We start from the raw sequence: 21,803 nt of genomic DNA, 5'->3' as shown, positions 1-21,803 counted from the left end.
GGGAATGTTGGAACAGGAGGTTTAGCAAGGCTCAGTGTTGAAAACTTGCCATTTCATATGTTTTTTAAATAAAAAGGTTTCCTAAAAAATATTTTTAAAAGAAAACCTCTGCATACAGCCTGAGCAAAATCCTCATCTGATGAGCAGTTGCCTTGCTTACCTTAGCCATGGAGACCTCATTGGGTGATGCCCATTGTGACATGCTCTAGTTCATTGTGACATGCCTGAGAACACCCAAGGATTTCTGACTTAAAGGTGATGATCTCGCCACAACAACCCAGTTGGATCCTGAAAGCAAAGGGAGTAGGATGTGTGTATAGAAGAATGGATGAGTGGACAAATAGACTATTAGACTAGATACATAGATAACTGGTGATGGATGGATGGGATAGATAGTATAGACAAATAGATTGAATAGATACACTTGATGCATAGTTAAAAAGATAATGATGAATAGATAAGTGAAAAGATAGATTTATAGTAGAAAAGTTTATAGGTAGAATAGAGATTTATAGGAAGAAAAGTGATATATAGGTAGAAAAGAGATTTATAAGTAGAAAAGCGATTCATAGGCAGAAAAGAGATTTATAGGAAGAAAAGCGATTCATAGGTAGAAAAGAGATTTATAGGAAGAAAAGCAATTTATAAGTAGAAAAGATTTATAGTAATTAAAGCGATTTATAAGTAGAAAACAGATTATTAGATAAAAAAAGTGATTTTTAATTAGACAAGAGATTTATAGGTAGAAAAGGGGTTTATAGGCAGAAGAGAATGAATAGCTGCATTAAATATACATAGATAATGATTGAGTCAATGGAGGGTTAGGTAAATCAGTAAATAAATTACTGGAAAAAGAGATCCTTTCTGGTCCTCATCAGCATCATACCAAGTGTTCCTGTCAAAGATTGAGACTGCCTTCAGGTCAGTATTAAACTATTATATTTTATTCTTCAATATTATAGAAGCTAAAATGGTTGCTTTCTATCTGGCTTGGGAAATATTTGACTTCTCTTTCCTTCCCTCTTCCCCCACCCGCAAAAAATTCCAGTTTGTGGATGGTTATTCCAGTAGATCAAATGGACACATATCTTTCACTTATGCTGTAACATTTTACCTTTTCAGGCATCCTATAAGCCACTGCTAAAGCAGAGGAGATACTGAACCACTTGTGACCAGATGCTGGTGATATTGAAGGCATGTCTTCGGACCTCAGTGATCTACATAAACTGGGATTTAGCATGTTCATGAAGGTAAAGCAGCTATATAGAGATAATCTATCTTCAGTTTCCCTCCTGCAGTCAGTGTTAATAAGGGGTTGAAGGTAGGGCCAGGTTGCTGACTAACCCTATATGTACTAGAAGTACAAATAATCTGGGAAATAGAGAGCCTACCTTTACAAACAAACAAACAATCAAAAGCAGATTCTTTGAGTTCAGAAACTATTTTCTTTTTCATCATCCTATGCCTGGTTCCCAGAAACAAGATGACTTGCTCATATTAGAGGTTTCATAAATGCTTGTTGAATTCAGTTACATATAGATGAAGACCTTTTCTAAAATTATTGGCAGCTGGCTGGTACAGTGGATAACACTGTTGGACCACACTTGAATCAGCACCTGATTTCAAACACCAACTGTAGGACTCTGGGCAAGTCACTTAATCTGTGTTTGCCTCAATTTCCTCATCTGTAAAATGGGAATGGTACAATCATTTTTGCTCCACCGAGAATAAGCCTTTGAGAAATATTTGGTTTCAAGTAGAGTCACAGCATCGTGGATTTTGAGCTGGCGGGAATATTTCAGGGTTTCTGCTTCCATATTTTACAGAGAAAGTTACTGAGACTCAGGGTGGTTAAGTATATTTAGTATATTGTCCCAGCGCATACAGGTTGTAAAAGGCAGAGACAAGAGTCAAACAGATCCTGTTTATACTATCATGTTAACTCTAAGTGTTCATTACATATGTGTGTATGTGTGTGCATATATGTGTGTGTATATTTCCATACTTCAATCTTTTAACCTATAGCTAAACATATTAATTCTTAAAAAAAAAAAAAAAAAAGGTGGTGGGATGGGATACGGGAAAGACACTGTAATAAAGTAACATTAAACAAGTGGAATTTTGCTGTGCTGATTATTTCTTACCTGCATGACTTTTTATTATCACTTAAACTCCCTGAGCGTCAGTTTCCTCACATGTTAAATGAGATACTTGAGCTCCACGACCACAAGGAGACTACATTTCTAGTTCTAAAGTTCTGATTCCACAGCTGAAAATCTACGAACATTATGTCCTAACGTAAGATCTTTATTTGATCATTAATGAGTCATATATTAACCTGACATGCTTGTCTGATGGCTGACCCCATCCTTGTTATGGTGAATGTTACAGGTGAGCCGACCTCATCCCGGTGACCATCCACTGCAGATCCTCTTTGTGGTTGGTGGGGTAACGATATCGGAAGCCAAAATGGTGAAAGATCTTGTTTCTTCCCTGAAGCCTGGAACACAGGTACTGAACCCTAAATAACAGGACATGCATCTCCCTGGCTCAAGGATGGGAGAGTCTGGCTGTTCCCATAAGGGTGGGTCTGAGCCTTAGGGGTAGCATCAGAGAAAACATGGTCTATATTACTTTGGAGATGGTGAAGCACTGTGTAAATGTCAGATACTATTCTTACTACTACTATTATTACTCGTACTCTTACACCTATTATTATTACTACTACTTCTACTATTACTCCTCTTCCTACTCCTATTAGTATCACTCTTAAGATTACTACTATTACTCTTCCACCAACTACTACAATTACTCCCACTCTTATTACTGTTACTATTCATACTACTCCCATTCCTTCTAGTTCTCTTCCTCCTGCTACTACTACTATCATTGCTCTTATTCCTATTAATACTCCTTCTACTACCACTACTACTATTATTTGTAATACTACCTTTACTATTACTATTACTATTACTTTACTATTACTATTACTATTACTTTACTATTACTATTACTACTATTTCTACTACTAGTAGTGTAACTCCTATTCCTAGTATTATTACTATTGCTTTTACTACTTATTCAACAAAAAAAAGAAGTAGGAAGAAAATCTCTGCATAAGCAAGATAATTGCATAAATATTTTTATATACATTGGATTTATCATATATTTTCACATATTTAACATGTAATTACCGGTCATCTAGGGAAGGAGGTGGAAGGAAGGAGGGGGAATGTTGGAACAGCAGGTTTCACAAGGCTCAGTGTTGAAAACTTTCCCCTTCATATGTTTTCTAAAATAAAAAGGTTTCCTAAGAAATATTTTTAAAAGAAAACCTCCGCATAAAGCCTGGCACAATCCTCATCTGATGAGCAGTTTCCTTGCTTACCTTGGCCATGGAGACCTCATTGTGTGATGCTCATTGTGACGCGCCGGAGAACACCCAAACTTTTCTGACTTAAAGGTGATGATCTCGCCACAACAACCCAGTTGGATCCTGACAGCAAAGGGAGTAGTATGTGAATATGAGAATGGATGAGTGGACAAATAGACCAATAGACTAGATACATAGAAAACTGGTGATGGATGGATGGGATAGATAGGATACACAAATAGATTGAATAGATACACTTGATGCATAGTTAAAAAGATAATGATGGATAGATAAGTGAAAAGATAGATTTGTAGTAGAAATGTTTATAGGTAGAAAAGAGATTTATAGGAAGAAAAGCAATTTATAGGTAGAAAAGAGATTTATAATAAAGTGATTTATAATAGAAAAGAGATTTTTAGATTAAAAAAGGGATTTATAAGCAGAAAAGAGATTTATAGGTAGAAACGAGATTTATAGGCAGAAGAGAATGAATAGCTGGATTAAAATATACAAACACCCCCCAAAAAATATTGCAGTTTATGGATGGTTTTTCCAGTATATTAAAAGGACACATATCTTTCACTTATGCTGTAACATTTTACCTTTTCAGGCAACCTATAAGCCAATACTGAAGCAAAGGAGATACTGAACCCAGAGTGACCAGATTCTGGCGATATTGAACACATGTTTTCGGGCCTTGAAGATCTACTTCAAACGGGATTTAGATTGTTGTTGGGGATTTTTGATCTATACTTTGGAGTTTATTGTACTGGTGGGGGGAAGGGGACAGATGATGTTGCTGATTGTTGTTGGGGAGTTTTGATCTATACTTTGGAGTTTATTGTACTGGTGGGGGGAAGGGGACAGATGTTGCGGAGTTTGATGGGGTTTTTAAAAAAAAAAGTTTTTTTCTGTTTCCAAAAGTGTCAAGTTGTCATTCTTTCAGCTTCCACATGATTAGTGATATTTCCCAGTTTCTTCTGTGCTATCTAGTGATTAGATTTGCCAGCTCGTTAATCTAAAGAAATACTTGTTGGCAAACTTATTGGGTAAATTAAATTTTTCCCTTATTTGCAGCTAGCCCATACTGCTGATGGGTAAAGCTGGCTATATCCTATCTGGGTTTGGGAATAAGAGAGGGAGGCAGATTTCTTCTTCTTTGAGATTGTGAAACAACTGTAACCAGGACCTTTGCCATCAGAGGCTTGGGACCGTCTGAAAGTCTGGGAGCAAAGAGCTATTGGGGGTTAACAAGCAGCAGGTGTGTTGTGTTCTAGCCAGAGAAGTCCCAGAGAAGCTAGGAAGTGGCCCTGCTGAAGTCTTTTGGATCTTCCTGGAGGAGCAGAGCAGCCATTCCATACCTGGAGGGCAATTCAGAATGACAAGGGACTGGCTTAGAGATTTGCATCCAGGTGCTTCCCCTCAGCTCCAGGCGAAGGCTGAGCCAGAAAATAATTGGTGTCCCCACAGGCTTGTGCTAGAGCCCCCCATTCCCCCTTTGAAGTTTCTTCTGCCTGACTTGTGCTCATTATAATCTATATGACTGAAATGTAAAATTTCTGTTTCTGAAAATCTAACCTTTCTTCAGAAGTTGGGAACCTAAATCCCCTGGATGAAGAAGGGGGATAGTAAGAGTGCTAGAAAAGCAAATGGGTGCTCTGGAGCCAGCAAGATTGGAGATGGGAAAACCCCTTCTGATTTGATTCCATAGATAGTGGCAAACCTCAGGTTAGCCACAAAAGATGTTTGCACTGAATGATAAAGCTGGAACAATACCTCTTGTGAATTGATGTACAGGCCCTGGCAATAAAATGAAACCAAACTAACTCCCAAGCAGAATGCAGCCTTCATTGGATGAAGGGCCCCAGAAGGCTTTGACAAGCCAGTCAAGCCGGCTTCCAGAGCTAGTGCTTAGTTTGGCCTTGGGAATCCTCCCAGGGTGTGGAAGAGAAGGTGGTCTGGATTGCTCTCTGACAGCAACTTCTCATCCTCCATCTTGGGCTTTCCACTTCTGGGCTTGGGCTTGGAGGGTCTCATCTACAGAAAACCACCTCCTTGAGGGCAAGAACTGTTGGAGCTTTTCCGTAGTAGCTCTGCCATTTTTCCACTTCGAATCACTTCCAATTTACCAATATTTCTTAAGGAAACAAGCATTTATTAAACTCCTATGTACCAAGCACTGTGCTAAGCACTTTACATATATTCTCTCCTCAACAACACTGGGAGGTAGGTGCTATTATCCACACTCTCAGTTAAAGAAACTGAGGCAACAGGTCAGCAAAATAGAGGCTAGATTGAAACAGATCTTGTCTTGTACAGACAACTCTGGCCTAATTAACAAGGGGATTCTAGATCTGCAGCGTTCAATGGGGTGTTTTCCAAATTCTATATGATGAAAGTTACCTGATAAAGCTGTCTGGGGTCTTAACTGTGGCCCTAGCTCCTCTTGCTTTTCAGCCAAAACGTAGGTTCCATCCCAAGAGCAATATGGGGGCTTAGCTCCCTTTCCCGCTGGCTGCTTCTACTCATGTCCCCAGTTTCTGGTCCCTGTGTCTTTTGTGACCATATCATTCATTTGGTAGCCTACCTCACCCATCTTCCTTAGACTACTCAATCAGCAAAGCACAACTAAACAAGGAGCAAACATATATTACATACTTACTAGGGGTCATGTATTACACTAGACCTTGGAGACATAAAGATGAAAACAAAATGGTCTTGGTTCATGGGTGGAGCCAAGATGGTGGAGAAGATACACCGCGACTGTGTAAGCTCCTTTCTTCCCTCACAACCAACTAGATTTACTCAGCCTCAGAAATAGCGCTGGACTGATAGAATCCACAAGGACTGGAAGCACGACTTACCAGCTGAAGAGAATCTGGAATTTGAACAGGAAAGGTCAGCTCCCAGGGGAGGAAGAAGAGAGGCCAGTGCAGACGGTGGGGTGGTGGCACACTGCGCTGATCGCGCTGGGGAGGGCTCTGGGATCAGAGAATCCACTGAGATAGAAGAATCTGGCACAGGCTGTTAGCTCTTCTCTGCTTATAATACAGCAGTTCAGAAGAGAAATCTCAGCAACTTTAAAATTTAAAACCAGATTGGATCTTCCTGGATCCCGGGGGTGACTCAGCACATCTTGGCACTGGTGGGTGTGGCCGACATAGGCAATCCAGGCTTTCACCTGGGGGGTAGTTAAGAGATTGAAAAGTGGGCGGGGCTGTAACTCATATTGCCTGGCTTGGCTAGAGGCGTGGAATGGAAGTCCCAGAGAAGCAGAACCTTTGAACTAGGGACCGCGGTTTCTGGCAGACACTTCCAGTGTGAGCGCAGGGGCTTTTCAGGTCACCTGCTGCAGACATCCACGTCTCACCCGGACACATAGGCTAGGCTTTGAGTCGCCTTTACTGTACAGTCTCAAACATCAGGGAAGCCACTAGAACACAGTGCCCTCAAAGCACAGCACTGCTGATCGCCTCTGAGGCACTTCCAGGGAGGGGGTGGGGAACTCTCTCCCAGAGCTCTCTCTTAGCTCAGGCGCAGGGGCCGCTGCATCCATCAAGTCTGGGAAGAAGTGGTAAAGAAAGAAAGAAATAATTTCCTACCCCAGGGACAGACCCGAAAAGATTTTTTAAGTATGAGCAAAAAGCCCCCCAAAAATATAGATTCCTTCTACACAGAGAAAGAGCAGGTATCCAACCCCAAGGAAGTTAACAGCAGAGAGTCAGCAGATAACAACCTAAAGGGGAATAATTCCTGCCCCCCATCACATAACTCTCTCCTTGAAGAGACTATTAAAAAGTTAAGAGAGTTTGAAGAAAAATGGGGAAAGGAAAGAGAATAACAACGTTGTGAAATTGGGGTTGGAAAAAATAAAGAATTCACAGGAGATGCAGGGAAACAAAATTAGTGAATTAGAAAAGGTAAAAAAAAAAACAGGAAAGTAGGATTTCTGAACTGGAGAAGATAAAAAAATCTCAAGAAAATAGTATTTCTGAATTGGAGAACATAAAAGAGTCCCAAGAAAATAGGATTTCTGAATTGGAAGAAGAAAATAATTCTCAAAAAAAAATTAGGGAAATGGAAAAAAAAAATCAATAGAGCAAAAATAACTCATTTAAAAACGAAATTGGGCATTTACAAAAAGAAGTAAAAACTGTGAATGAAGAAAATAACTCCTTAAAATTCAGGATGGAACAAATAGAAATGAATGATTCACTGAGAACCCAAGAATCAGTCAAACAAAACAAAAAAAAAAATGAAAAGCTGGAGAATAACATCAAATACTTACTGGGAAATTCTATAGACCTGGAAAATAGATCTAGGAGAGATGATCTGCGGATCATTGGACTTCCCAAAAACTATGACCAAAATAAGATCCTAGATTCTATTTTACAGGAAATTATTAAAGAGAACTGTCCAGAGATAATAGAAACAGAGGGGAAAGTAGATGTTGTAAGAATTCATCGAACTCCTTCTGAAATAGACCCTAAAAAAGAACACCACGGAATATTGTGCCTAAGCTGCAGAATTAGCACACAAAGGAGAAAATCCTGCAAGCAGCTAGAAAAAAACAATTTAAATACCAAGGGGCCACAATAAGGATCACACAAGATCTGGCTGCCTCCACATTAAAAGATAGAAGGGCCTGGAACCTGATATTCCAAAAGGCAAAAGATCAAGGATTGCAACCATGAATAAACTACCCAGCTAAGTTTAGCATCTTTTTCCATGGAAGAAGATGGTCATTCAATGCAATAGAGGAATTCCATATGTTTCTAAGAAAAAAACCAGACTTAAACAAAAAATTTGATCTATATCCACAAGACTGAAGAGAAACAGAAAAAGGTACACAGAACCCTTGAGAACTATATCTCTGTTGTGGGTATATAGAAAGTACACATGGATAATTTGATTTTACTGATATAAAAGAAAAAAAAAAGGAGGGGGTGTAGTAAAAGGAAGGGGGTATTATCAGAAAAAGGGTTGGGTGTGATAAAAAGAGGGAAACTACATCCCAGGAAGAGGCATAGAAAATACACCATATCTGAGGGAATTTAGAGAGGGGGAGAATCATTGTGTAAATCTTACTCTCATCAGAAGAGACTCAAAGAGTAAATAATTGTCATATTTGTTTTTCAGAGAATTCTCTCTCACCTCATTAAAAGGGGGGAGAGGAAAAAGGAAAAGGAAAAGGAGAATAAGGGAAGGGATGTGGAGGGAGGGGGGAGGGACACAAAAAAAAGAGAGGGCTGCGTGTCACAAGGGGGGTCTATAAATTAAATATCGGGGAAGGGGTTCAGGGGGGTCAAGGGAAAAGGCATAATCTGGGGATAATATGATGGCAGGTAATACAGAATTAGTAATTTTAACTGTAAATGTGAATGGGATGAATGCTCCCATCAAATGGAGACGGATAGCAGACTGGATCAAAAATCAGAACCCTACAATATGTTGTTTACAGGAAACACACTTAAATCAGGGAGATATATATATAGAGAGAATAAAGTTAAAGGTTGGAGCAGAATCTATTACGCTTCAGGTAAAGCCAAAAAAGCAGGGGTAGATATCCTTATCTCAGATCAAGCAAAAGCCGAAGATGATCTAATTAAAAGTTATAAGGAAGGAAACTATATCCTGCTGAAAGGTAGCATAAATAATGAAGCCATATCGATACTAAACATATATGCACCAAGTGGTATAGCATCTAACTTTCTAAAGGAAAAGTTAAGAGAGTTGCAAGAAGAAATAGACAGTAAAACTATAATAGTGGGAGATCTCCTCCTTGCACTCTCAGATTTAGACAAATCAAACCACAAAACAAACAAGAAAGAAATTAAAAAAGTAAAGAGAACATTAGAAAAACTAGGTATGATAGATCTTTGGAGAAAACTGAATGGCAATAGGAAGGAATATACTTTCTTCTCAGCAGTTCATGGATCCTATACAAAAATTGACCATGTAATAGGACATAAAGATCTCAAAATTCAATGTAGGAAGGCAGAAATAATAAATGCCTTCTTCTCAGACCACAATGCAATAAAAGCTACATTCAGTAAAAAGTTAGGGATAAATAGACCAAAAAGTAATTGGAAACTGAATAATCTCATCTTAAAGAATGACTGGGTGAAAGAGCAAATTATAGAAACAATAATTTCACCCAAGATAATGACAATGATGAGACATCATACCAAAATCTGTGGGATGCAGCTAAAGCAGTAATAAGGGGAAATTTTATATCTTTAGAGGCTTCTATGAAGAAAATAGAGAAAGAGAAGATTAACGAATTGGGCTTGCAACTTAAAAGGCCAGAAAAAGACCAAATAAAAAACCCCCAACCAAAAATTAAACTTGAAATACAAAAATTAAAAGGAGAAATCAATAATATTGAAAGTAAAAAACTATTGAATTAATAAATAAAACCAAGAGTTGGTTTTATGAAAAAGCCAATAAAATAGATAAACCTTTGGTAAATCTGATCAGAAAAAAGAAAGAGGAAAATCAAATTGTTAGTCTTACAAATGAAAAGGGGGACCTTTCCACCAATGAAGAGGAAATTAGAGAAATAATGTGTTACTTTACCCAACTTTATGCCAATAAATTTGATAACTTAAGTGAAATGGATGACTTCCTCCAAAAATATAGGCTTCTTAGATTAACAGAGGAGGAAATAAATTGCTTAAATAGTCCCATTTCAGAAAAAGAAATAGACCAAGGTATTAATCAACTCCCCAGGAAAAATCCCCAGGACCAGATGGATTTACATGTGAATTCTACCAAACATTTAAAGAACAATTTGCCCCAATGCTATATAAACTATTTGAAAAAATAGGGAATGAAGGAGTCCTGCCAAATTCCTTTTATGACACAGACATGGTACTGATACCTAAACCAGGTCGATCGAAAACTGAGAAAGAAAATTATAGACCAATTTCCTTAATGAATATTGATGCTAAAATCTTAAATAAGATATTAGAAAAAAGACTTCAGAAAATCATCCCCAGGATAATATACTATGATCAAGTAGGATTCATACCAGGAATGCAGGGCTGGTTTAATATTAGGAAAACTATTAGTATAATTGACCATATTAATAATCAAATTAATAAAAACCATATGATCATCTCAATAGATGCAGAAAAAGCATTTGACAAAATCCAACATCCATTCCTACTAAAAACTCTTGAGAGTATAGGAATAAATGGATTCTTCCTTAGAATAATCAGGAGCATATATTTAAGACCTTCAGTAAGCATAATATGCAATAGAAATAAACTGCAACCTTTCCCTGTAAGATCAGGAGTGAAACAAGGTTGCCCACTATCACCATTACTATTCAATATAGTACTAGAAACGCTAGCCTCGGCAATAAGAGCCAAGAGAGATTCAAGGAATTAGAGTAGGAAATGAGGAAATCAAACTATCACTCTTTGCAGATGACATGATGGTATACTTAGAGAACCCCAAAGACTCTGCTAAAAAGCTATTAGAGAGAATTCAGAATTTTAGCAAAGTGGCAGGATACAAAATAAATCCACATAAATCCTCAGCATTCTTATATATCACCAACAAAATGCAACAGGAAGAGATACAAAGAGAAATTCCATTCCAAACAAATGTTGAGAGTACAAAGTATTTGGGAATCCATTTACCAAAGAATAGTCAGGAATTATATGAGAAAAATTACAAAACACTTGCCACAAAAATAGTCAGATTTAAATAATTGGAAAGACATTCAGTGCTCTTGGGTAGGCCGAGCGAATATAATAAAGATGACAATACTCCCCAAACTAATCTATTTATTTAGTGCTATACCAATCAGACTCCCAAGAAACTATTTTAATGATCTAGAAAAAATAACAACAAAATTCATATGGAAGAATATGCAAGGGAACTAATGAAAAAAAAGTCAGAGGAAGGTCGTCCAAGTGTACCCGATCTAAAGCTATATTATATAGCAGCAGTCACCAAAACCATTTGGTACTGGCTAAGAAATAGAACGGTAGATCAGTGGAACAGATTAGATACAAAGGACAAAAAAGGATACATCTATAGCAATCTAATCTTTGACAAACCCAAAGATACCACCATTAGGGACAAAAATTCATTATTTGGAAAAAAACTGTTGGGAAAACTGGAAATTAGTATGGCAGAAATTAGATATGGATCCACACTTAACACCATGATCAAAATGGGTCCATGATTTAGGCATAAAGAATGAGATCATAAATAGATTAGAGGAACAGAGGATAGTCTACCTCTCAGACCTGTGGAGGAGGAAGGAATTTATGACCAGAGGAGAACTAGAGATCATTATTGATCACAAAATAGAAGATTTTGATTACATCAAACTAAAAAGTTTCTCTACAAACAATAGTAATGCAAACAAGATTAGAATGGAAGTAACAAATTGGCAAAATATTTTTAAAAGCAAAGGTCCTGACAAAAGTCTCATTTCCAAAATATATAGAGAACTGACCCTGATTTATAGGAAACCAAACCATTCTCCAATTGATAAATGGTCAAGGGATATGAACAGACAATTCTCAGATGATGAAATTGAAACTATTTCCACTCATATGAAAGAGTGTTCCAAATCACTACTGATCAGAGAAATGCAAATTAAGACAACTCTGAGATACCACTACACACCTGTCAGATTGGCTAAGATGACAGGAACAAATAATGATGAATGTTGGAGGGGCTGTGGGAAAACTGGGACACTGATACATTGTTGGGGGAGTTGTGGAAGAATCCAACCATTCTGGAGAGCAATTTGGAACTATGCCCAAAAAGTTATCAAACTGTGCATACCCTTTGACCCAGCATTGCTGTTATTGGGATTATATCCCAAAGAAATACTAAAGAGCGGAAAGGGACCTGCATGTGCCAAAATGTTTGTGGCAGCTCTTTTTGTTGTAGCTAGAAACTGGAAGTTGAATGGATGTCCATCAATTGGAAAATGGTTGGGTAAATTGTGGTATATGAAGGTTATGGAATATTAGTGCTCTGTAAGAAATGACCAGCAGGAGGAATACAGAGAGGCCTGGAGAGACTTAAATCAACTGTTGCTGAATGAAATGAATAGAACCAGAAGATCACTGTACATTTCAACAACAATACTGTATGAGGATGTATTCTGATGGAAGTGGAAATGTTCAACATGTTCAACAAGAAGATCCAACTCACTTCCAGTTGATCAATGATGGACAGAAATAACTACACCAAGAGAAGGAACACTGGGAAGTGAATGTAAAGTGTTAGCACTACTGTCTATCTACCCAGGTTACTTATACCTTCGGAATCTAATACTTAATGTGCAACAAGAAAATGGTATTTACACACATATATTGTATCTAGGGTATATTGTAACACATGTAAAATGTATGGGATTGCCTGTCATCGGGGGGGGGGGATAATTTGGAAAAATGAATTAAAAAAAATGGTCTTGCCCTCAAAGTTTACATCTTATTGCGGAAAATGATGTCAACAAAAAAAAGTAGGAAGAAAATCTCTGCATAAGCAAGATAATTGTATAAATATTTTTATATACATTGGATTTATCATATATTTTCACATATTTAACATGTAATTACAGGTCACCCAGGCTAGGAGGTGGAAGGAAGGAGGGGGAATGTTGGAACAGGAGGTTTAGCAAGGCTCAGTGTTGAAAACTTGCCATTTCATATGATTTAAATAAAAAGGTTTCCTAAAAAATATTTTTAAAAGAAAACCTCTGCATACAGCCTGAGCAAAATCCTCATCTGATGAGCAGTTGCCTTGCTTACCTTAGCCATGGAGACCTCATTGGGTGATGCCCATTGTGACATGCTCTAGTTCATTGTGACATGCCTGAGAACACCCAAGGTTTTCTGACTTAAAGGTGATGATCTCGCCACAACAACCCAGTTGGATCCTGAAAGCAAAGGGAGTAGGATGTGTGTATAGAAGAATGGATGAGTGGACAAATAGACTATTAGACTAGATACATAGATAACTGGTGATGGATGGATGGGATAGATAGTATAGACAAATAGATTGAATAGATACACTTGATGCATAGTTAAAAAGATAATGATGAATAGATAAGTGAAAAGATAGATTTATAGTAGAAAAGTTTATAGGTAGAATAGAGATTTATAGGAAGAAAAGTGATATATAGGTAGAAAAGAGATTTATAAGTAGAAAAGCGATTCATAGGCAGAAAAGAGATTTATAGGAAGAAAAGCGATTCATAGGTAGAAAAGAGATTTATAGGAAGAAAAGCAATTTATAAGTAGAAAAGATTTATAGTAATTAAAGCGATTTATAAGTAGAAAACAGATTATTAGATAAAAAAAGTGATTTTTAATTAGACAAGAGATTTATAGGTAGAAAAGGGGTTTATAGGCAGAAGAGAATGAATAGCTGCATTAAATATACATAGATAATGATTGAGTCAATGGAGGGTTAGGTAAATCAGTAAATAAATTACTGGAAAAAGAGATCCTTTCTGGTCCTCATCAGCATCATACCAAGTGCTCCTGTCGAAGATTGAGACTGCCTTCAGGTCAGTATTAAACTATTATATTTTATTCTTCAATATTATAGAAGCTAAAATGGTTGCTTTCTATCTGGCTTGGGAAATATTTGACTTCTCTTTCCTTCCCTCTTCCCCCACCCGCAAAAAATTCCAGTTTGTGGATGGTTATTCCAGTAGATCAAATGGACACATATCTTTCACTTATGCTGTAACATTTTACCTTTTCAGGCATCCTATAAGCCACTGCTAAAGCAGAGGAGATACTGAACCACTTGTGACCAGATGCTGGTGATATTGAAGGCATGTCTTCGGACCTCATTGATCTACATAAACTGGGATTTAGCATGTTCATGAAGGTAAAGCAGCTATATAGAGATAATCTATCTTCAGTTTCCCTCCTGCAGTCAGTGTTAATAAGGGGTTGAAGGTAGGGCCAGGTTGCTGACTAACCCTATATGTACTAGAAGTACAAATAATCTGGGAAATAGAGAGCCTACCTTTACAAACAAACAAACAATCAAAAGCAGATTCTTTGAGTTCAGAAACTATTTTCTTTTTCATCATCCTATGCCTGGTTCCCAGAAACAAGATGACTTGCTCATATTAGAGGTTTCATAAATGCTTGTTGAATTCAGTTACATATAGATGAAGACCTTTTCTAAAATTATTGGCAGCTGGCTGGTACAGTGGATAACACTGTTGGACCACACTTGAATCAGCACCTGATTTCAAACACCAACTGTAGGACTCTGGGCAAGTCACTTAATCTGTGTTTGCCTCAATTTCCTCATCTGTAAAATGGGAATGGTACAATCATTTTTGCTCCACCGAGAATAAGCCTTTGAGAAATATTTGGTTTCAAGTAGAGTCACAGCATCGTGGATTTTGAGCTGGCGGGAATATTTCAGGGTTTCTGCTTCCATATTTTACAGAGAAAGTTACTGAGACTCAGGGTGGTTAAGTATATTTAGTATATTGTCCCAGCGCATACAGGTTGTAAAAGGCAGAGACAAGAGTCAAACAGATCCTGTTTATACTATCATGTTAACTCTAAGTGTTCATTACATATGTGTGTATGTGTGTGCATATATGTGTGTGTATATTTCCATACTTCAATCTTTTAACCTATAGCTAAACATATTAATTCTTAAAAAAAAAAAAAAAAAAAGGTGGTGGGATGGGATACGGGAAAGACACTGTAATAAAGTAACATTAAACAAGTGGAATTTTGCTGTGCTGATTATTTCTTACCTGCATGACTTTTTATTATCACTTAAACTCCCTGAGCGTCAGTTTCCTCACATGTTAAATGAGATACTTGAGCTCCACGACCACAAGGAGACTACATTTCTAGTTCTAAAGTTCTGATTCCACAGCTGAAAATCTACGAACATTATGTCCTAACGTAAGATCTTTATTTGATCATTAATGAGTCATATATTAACCTGACATGCTTGTCTGATGGCTGACCCCATCCTTGTTATGGTGAATGTTACAGGTGAGCCGACCTCATCCCGGTGACCATCCACTGCAGATCCTCTTTGTGGTTGGTGGGGTAACGATATCGGAAGCCAAAATGGTGAAAGATCTTGTTTCTTCCCTGAAGCCTGGAACACAGGTACTGAACCCTAAATAACAGGACATGCATCTCCCTGGCTCAAGGATGGGAGAGTCTGGCTGTTCCCATAAGGGTGGGTCTGAGCCTTAGGGGTAGCATCAGAGAAAACATGGTCTATATTACTTTGGAGATGGTGAAGCACTGTGTAAATGTCAGATACTATTCTTACTACTACTATTATTACTCGTACTCTTACACCTATTATTATTACTACTACTTCTACTATTACTCCTCTTCCTACTCCTATTAGTATCACTCTTAAGATTACTACTATTACTCTTCCACCAACTACTACAATTACTCCCACTCTTATTACTGTTACTATTCATACTACTCCCATTCCTTCTAGTTCTCTTCCTCCTGCTACTACTACTATCATTGCTCTTATTCCTATTAATACTCCTTCTACTACCACTACTACTATTATTTGTAATACTACCTTTACTATTACTATTACTACTATTTCTACTACTACTAGTGTAACTCCTATTCCTAGTATTATTACTATTGCTTTTACTACTTATTCTGCTACTATTATTCCTACTTAATTTGCTTTTACTACTCATACTACTACTACTTCTTCTACGCCTCCTCCTACCACTATTCCTTTCTCCCTACTATTATTATAAATACTATTACTACTACGACTACTACTACTACTACTACTACTACTGCTACTACTACTACTACTACACTTACTTCTATTACTTTTAATACTCCTCCTATGAGTACTGTTAAATTTTCTAGTGCCATGACCAATTTATTGCCCTTCTAGGAGCGAACAACTTAACCATTACAACACCAGAAAGGGTTTCAGTGACATGGTACAGTGGATAGAGGGCAGTGGCTTCAAGGCAGGAAGACTTAGAGTTCTAAATTTTCTTCCAACACTTACTATCTGTTTTGACCTTAAACAAGTCATCCTACATCTGCCCTCAGTTTTCCCAATACTAAAACGGTGTTTACACAAATCACTATTTCCTAAGTTGTTTTGAGGGTCAAATGAGATAATGATTATAAAATAGTACAGTGCCTGACACATAGTACAAATGTTAGCAAGTTATTCATATTTTTCATTAATTTTTAATTATAGCATTTTTGACAGTACATATGCATTAGGTAATTTTTTTTTTTACAACATTATCCTTTATACTCCTTTCTGTTCTGAATTATTCCCCTACTTCCCTCCATGCCCTCCAATAGAGGGCAGGCATTCCCATATATATTAAATATCTCATAGTAAATGCTTGGTACAATATATATGTGCAGAACCAAATTTTATTGTTGTTGTTGTTGCAAAGGAAGAATTGTATTCAGAAGGTAAAAAATAATCTGTGAAGAAAAACAAAAAACAAACAAATAAAAAAAAATGCTCACAGTTTACATATCCCAGTGTTCAGGTTCTGGGTGTAGCTGATTCTGTCCATCATTGCTCAATTGGAATTGGATTAGCTCTTCTCCATATTGAAGATATACACTTCCATTAGAATACATCCTCATACAGTATCATTGTTGAAGTGTATAAAGATCTCCTAGTTCTGCTCGTTTGATTCTGCATCAGTTGATGTAAGTCTCTCCAAGGCTCTCTGTTTTCCTCCTGTTGGTCTTTTCTTACAGAACAATAATATTCCATAACATTCTTATACCATAATTTACCCAACCATTCTCCAATTGATGGACATCCGTTCATTTTCCAGTTTCTAGCCACTACAAAAAGTGCTGCCACAAACATTTTGGCACATACAGGTCCTTTTCCTTTCTGTAGTATTTCCTTGGGATATAAGCCCAGTAGTAGCACTGCTGGGTCAACGGATTTGCAGATTTTGATAACGTTTGGGGCATAATTCCAGATTGTTCTCCAGAATGGTTGGATTCTTTCACAACTCCACCTACAATGCATCATTTTCCGAATTTTCTCACAACCGCTCCAACATTCACCATTATTTGTTCCTGTCATCTCAACAAATGTGACTAGTGTGTAATGCTATCTCAGACTTGTGATTTGAAACTTGTGAGTGAAAATAGTTTTGATTTCATCATCTGGAAAGTGTCTGTTCATATCCTTTGACCACTTTTCCATTTGAGAATGGCTTGATTTCTTATAAATTAGCGTCAATTCTCTTTATATTTTGAAGATGAGGCCTTTATCTGAACCTTTAACTGCAAAAATGTTTTCCCAATTTCTTACTTCCCTTCTAATCTTGTTGGCATTAGTTTTTCTTTTTTTTTTTTTTTTTTAATGCAGGAACTTTGTAATTTGATTTTATCAAAATTTTCTATTTAGTGATCAATAATGAACTCTAGTTCTTTTTTGGACACAAATTCCTTCCTCCTTCACAAGTCTGAGAGGTAGAGTATCCTATGATCCTCTAATTTATTTATGTTCTCGTTTCTGCTGTTATTATTCCTTCTAGATCTCTTCCTCCTGCTTCTAGTACTATCAATGCTCCTATTCCTATTAATACTCCTTTGACTACCACTACTACTATTATTTCTGCTACCACTTTTACTATTACTATTACTACTCCTACTCCTACTCCTACTACTCCTACTACTAGTGTAACTCCCATTCCTATTATTACTATTGCTATTACTACTTCTTCTACTACTTTTATTCCTACTGCTATTATTATTAGTACTACTACCATTACTATTACTTTTATCATTACTACTCTTCTACTACTTTTATCACTACTATTATTCCTCCTCCTATTATTGTTACTACTCATACTACTCCTACTTCTTCTACTCCTCCACTTCCTACTACTACCACTACTCCTTTCTCCCTACTATTACTATAATTACTACTACTACTACTACTACTACTACTACTACTACTACTACTACTACTACTATTGCTACTCTTACTTCTATTACTATTATTACTCCCACTAGGAGTACTGTTAAGTATTCCTAGTGCCATGACCAATTTCTTGCCCTTCTAGGAGCAGACAACTTAACCATTACAACACCAGAAAGGGTGAAAGTGAGATGGTACAGCTGATAGAGGGCAGGGACTTCAAGGCAGGAAGACTTAGAGTCTAATTTACCTTCCAAAACTTACTATATGTTTTGACGTTAAACAAGTCATTCTACATCTGCCCTCAGTTTTCTCAATAGTGAAACTTTGTTTATAATAATCCCTATTGCCTAAGTTGTTGTGAGAGTCAAATGAGATAATAATTATAAACTAGTACAAATGCCAGCAAGTTATTATTATTTTTTATTGATTTTTAATTGTAGCATTTTTTGACAGTACATAGGCATAGATAATTTTTCATTGCTACATTATCCCTTCTACTCCTTTCTGTTCTGAATTATTCCCCTATTTCCCCCTAGTCCCTCCCATAGAGGGCAGTCATTCCCATACATATTAAATATCTTATAGTATATTCTTGGTACAATATATATATGTGCAGAACCAAATTTTATTGTTGTTGTTATTGCAAAGGAAGAATTGTATTCGGAAGGTAAAAATAATCTGTGAAGAAAAATAAAAAACAAACAAATAAAAAAAAATGCTCACAGTTTACATATCCCAGTGTTCAGGTTCTGGGTGTAGCTGATTCTGTCCATCATTGCTCAATTGGAATTGGATTAGCTCTTCTCCATATTGAAGATATACACTTCCATTAGAATACATCCTCATACAGTATCATTGTTGAAGTGTATAAAGATCTCCTAATTCTGCTCGTTTGACTCTGCATCCATTGATGTCAGTCTCTCCAAGGCTCTCTGTATTCCTCCTGTTGGTCATTTCTTAAAGAACAATAATATTCCATAACATTCTTATACCATAATTTACCCAACCATTCTCCAATTGATGGACATCCGTTCATTTTCCAGTTTCTAGCCACTACAAAAAGTGCTGCCTCAAACATTTTGGCACATACAGGTCCTTTTCCCTTCTTTAGTATTCCCTTGGGATATAAGCCCAGTAGTAGCACTGCTGGGTCAACGGATTTGCAGATTTTGATAACGTTTGGGGCATAATTCCAGATTGCTCTCCAGAATGGTTGGATTCTTTCACAACTCCACCAACAATGCATTATTTTCCCAATTTTCTCACAGCCCCTCTAACATTCATCATTATTTTTTCCTGTCATCTTAACGAATGTGACAGGTGTGTAGTGGTATCTCACACTTGTGATTTGGAACTTGTGAGTGGAAATAGTTTTAATTTCATCATCTCAAAATTGTCTGTTCATATCCTTTCACCATTTTTCAATTTGAGAATGGCTTGATTACTTATAAATTAGAATCAATTCTCTGTATATCTTGGAGATGCGGCCTTTATCAGAACCTTTAACTGTAAAAATGTTTTCCCAATTTGTTACTTCTCTTATAATCTTGTTTGCATTTGTTTCCACCCCCCCCCCCGGGGAAATTTTTTAATTTGATGTAATCTAAATTTTCCATTTTGTGATCAATAATGATCTCTAGGTTTCCTTTGGTCACATAATCCTTCCTCCTCCACAAGTCTGAGAGGTAAACTATCCTATGTTCCTCTTATTTATTTATGATCTCATTCTTTATGCCTAAATCATGGACCCATTTTGATCTTATCTTAGTATATGGTGTTAAGTTAAGTCCATGCCTAGTTTCTGCCTTACTAATTTCCAGTTTTTCCAGCAGTTTTTGTCAAATAATGAATTCTTATGCCAAAAGTTGGGATCTTTGGGTTTGTCAAACACTAGATTGCTATTTTTATTCACTATCTTGCCCTGTGAACCTATGCTACTCCACTGGTCTATTTCTTAAGCAATACCAAATGGTTTTGGTGACTGTTGCTTTATAATATAGTTCTAGATCAGGTACAGCTAGACAGCTAGACCACCTTCATTTTTTTTTTCATTCTTTCCCTTGAAATTCTCGAACTTTTGTTGTTCCATATGAATTCTGTTGTTATTTTTTCTAGGTATTTAAAAAAAGTTCCTTGGGAGTCATATTGGTATAGCACTAAATAAATAGATGAGTTTAGGGCGTATTGTCATCTTCATTATATTCTCTCGGCCTATTCAAAAGCACTGAATGTCTTTCTAATTATTTAAATCTGACTTCCTTTTTGTGGCAAGTGTTTCGTAATTTTGCTCATATAATTCCTAACTTTCCTTTGTTTGATATATTCCCAAATATTTTATACTATCAACAGTTATTTGAATGGAATTTCTCTTTGTATCTCTTGCTGTTGGATTGTGTTGGTAATGTATAAAAATGCTGAGGATTTATGTGGATCTATTTTATATCCTGCAATTTTGCTAAAGTTCTGAATTATTTCTAATAGCTTTTTAGCAGAGTGTTTGGGGTTCTCTAAGTATACCATTATGTCATCTGCAAAGAGTGATAGTTTGATTTCCTCATTTCCTACTCTAATTCCTTGAATCTCTTTCTCAGCACTTTTTGCCAAGGCTAGCATTTCTAGTACTATATTGAATAATAATGGTGATAGTGGGAAACCTTGTTTCACTCCTTATCTTACAGGGAAAGGTTCCATAAGATACTTACTGACGCTTTTAAATATATGTTCCTTATTATTTTAAGGAATAGTCCATTTATTCCTATACTCTCAAGTGTTTTTTGTAGGAATGGATGTTGGATTTTATCAAATGCTTTTTCTGCATCTATTGAGATGATCATATGGTTTTTATTAATTGGATTATTAATGTGGACAATTATACTAATAGTTTTCCTAATATTAAACCAACCCAGCATTCCTGGGATAAATCCTGCTTGATCATAATGTATTATCCTGGGGATGATTATCTGAAGTCTTTTTGCTAATATCTTATTTAAGATTTTAGCATCAATATTCAAGAAGGAAATTGGTCTTTAGTTTTCTTTCTCAGTTTACAATCTACTTGGTTTTAGGTATCAGTCCATGTCTGGGGCATAAAAGGAATTTGGTAGGCCTCCTTCAATTCCTTTTTTTTTTCAAATTTTTTATATAGTATTAGAGGTAGTTGTTCTTTAAATGTTTGGTAGAATTCACATGTCAATCCATCTCTTCCTGAGGATTTTTTCTTAGGGTGTTGGTTAATAAGTTGTTCTATTTCTTTTTCTGCAATGGGACTATTTAGCCTTCTTACTTCTTCCTCTGTTAATCTGCGCAAGCTATATTTCCTCCACAAGTCTGAGAGGTAAACTATCCTATGTTCCTCTAATTCATTTATGATCTCATTCTTTATTCCTAAATCATGGACCCATTTTGATCTTTTCTCAGTATTTGGTGTTAATGTGGGTCCATGCCTAGTTTCTGCCCTACTAATTTCCAGTTTTCCCAGCAGTTTCTGTCA

General features: G+C 36.6%; 1 long non-coding RNA gene across 1 annotated transcript; it reads left to right on the top strand.

Moving 5' to 3' along the window:
• The first annotated feature begins 217 nt into the window (after positions 1–217).
• Positions 218–4,296, top strand: LOC141560873 (uncharacterized). Its single transcript, XR_012487854.1, has 4 exons — positions 218–921; positions 1,123–1,250; positions 2,392–2,511; positions 3,984–4,296. It is a non-coding gene; the product is annotated as an uncharacterized LOC141560873 (long non-coding RNA).
• Positions 4,297–21,803: the final 17,507 nt, after the last annotated feature.

Source organism: Sminthopsis crassicaudata, chromosome 3 (genome assembly GCF_048593235.1).
Source record: "Sminthopsis crassicaudata isolate SCR6 chromosome 3, ASM4859323v1, whole genome shotgun sequence".
Taxonomy (NCBI): Eukaryota; Metazoa; Chordata; class Mammalia; order Dasyuromorphia; family Dasyuridae; genus Sminthopsis; species Sminthopsis crassicaudata.
Note: the sequence above shows the minus strand (reverse complement) of the source record. Positions and strands in the feature narration are given on the sequence as shown.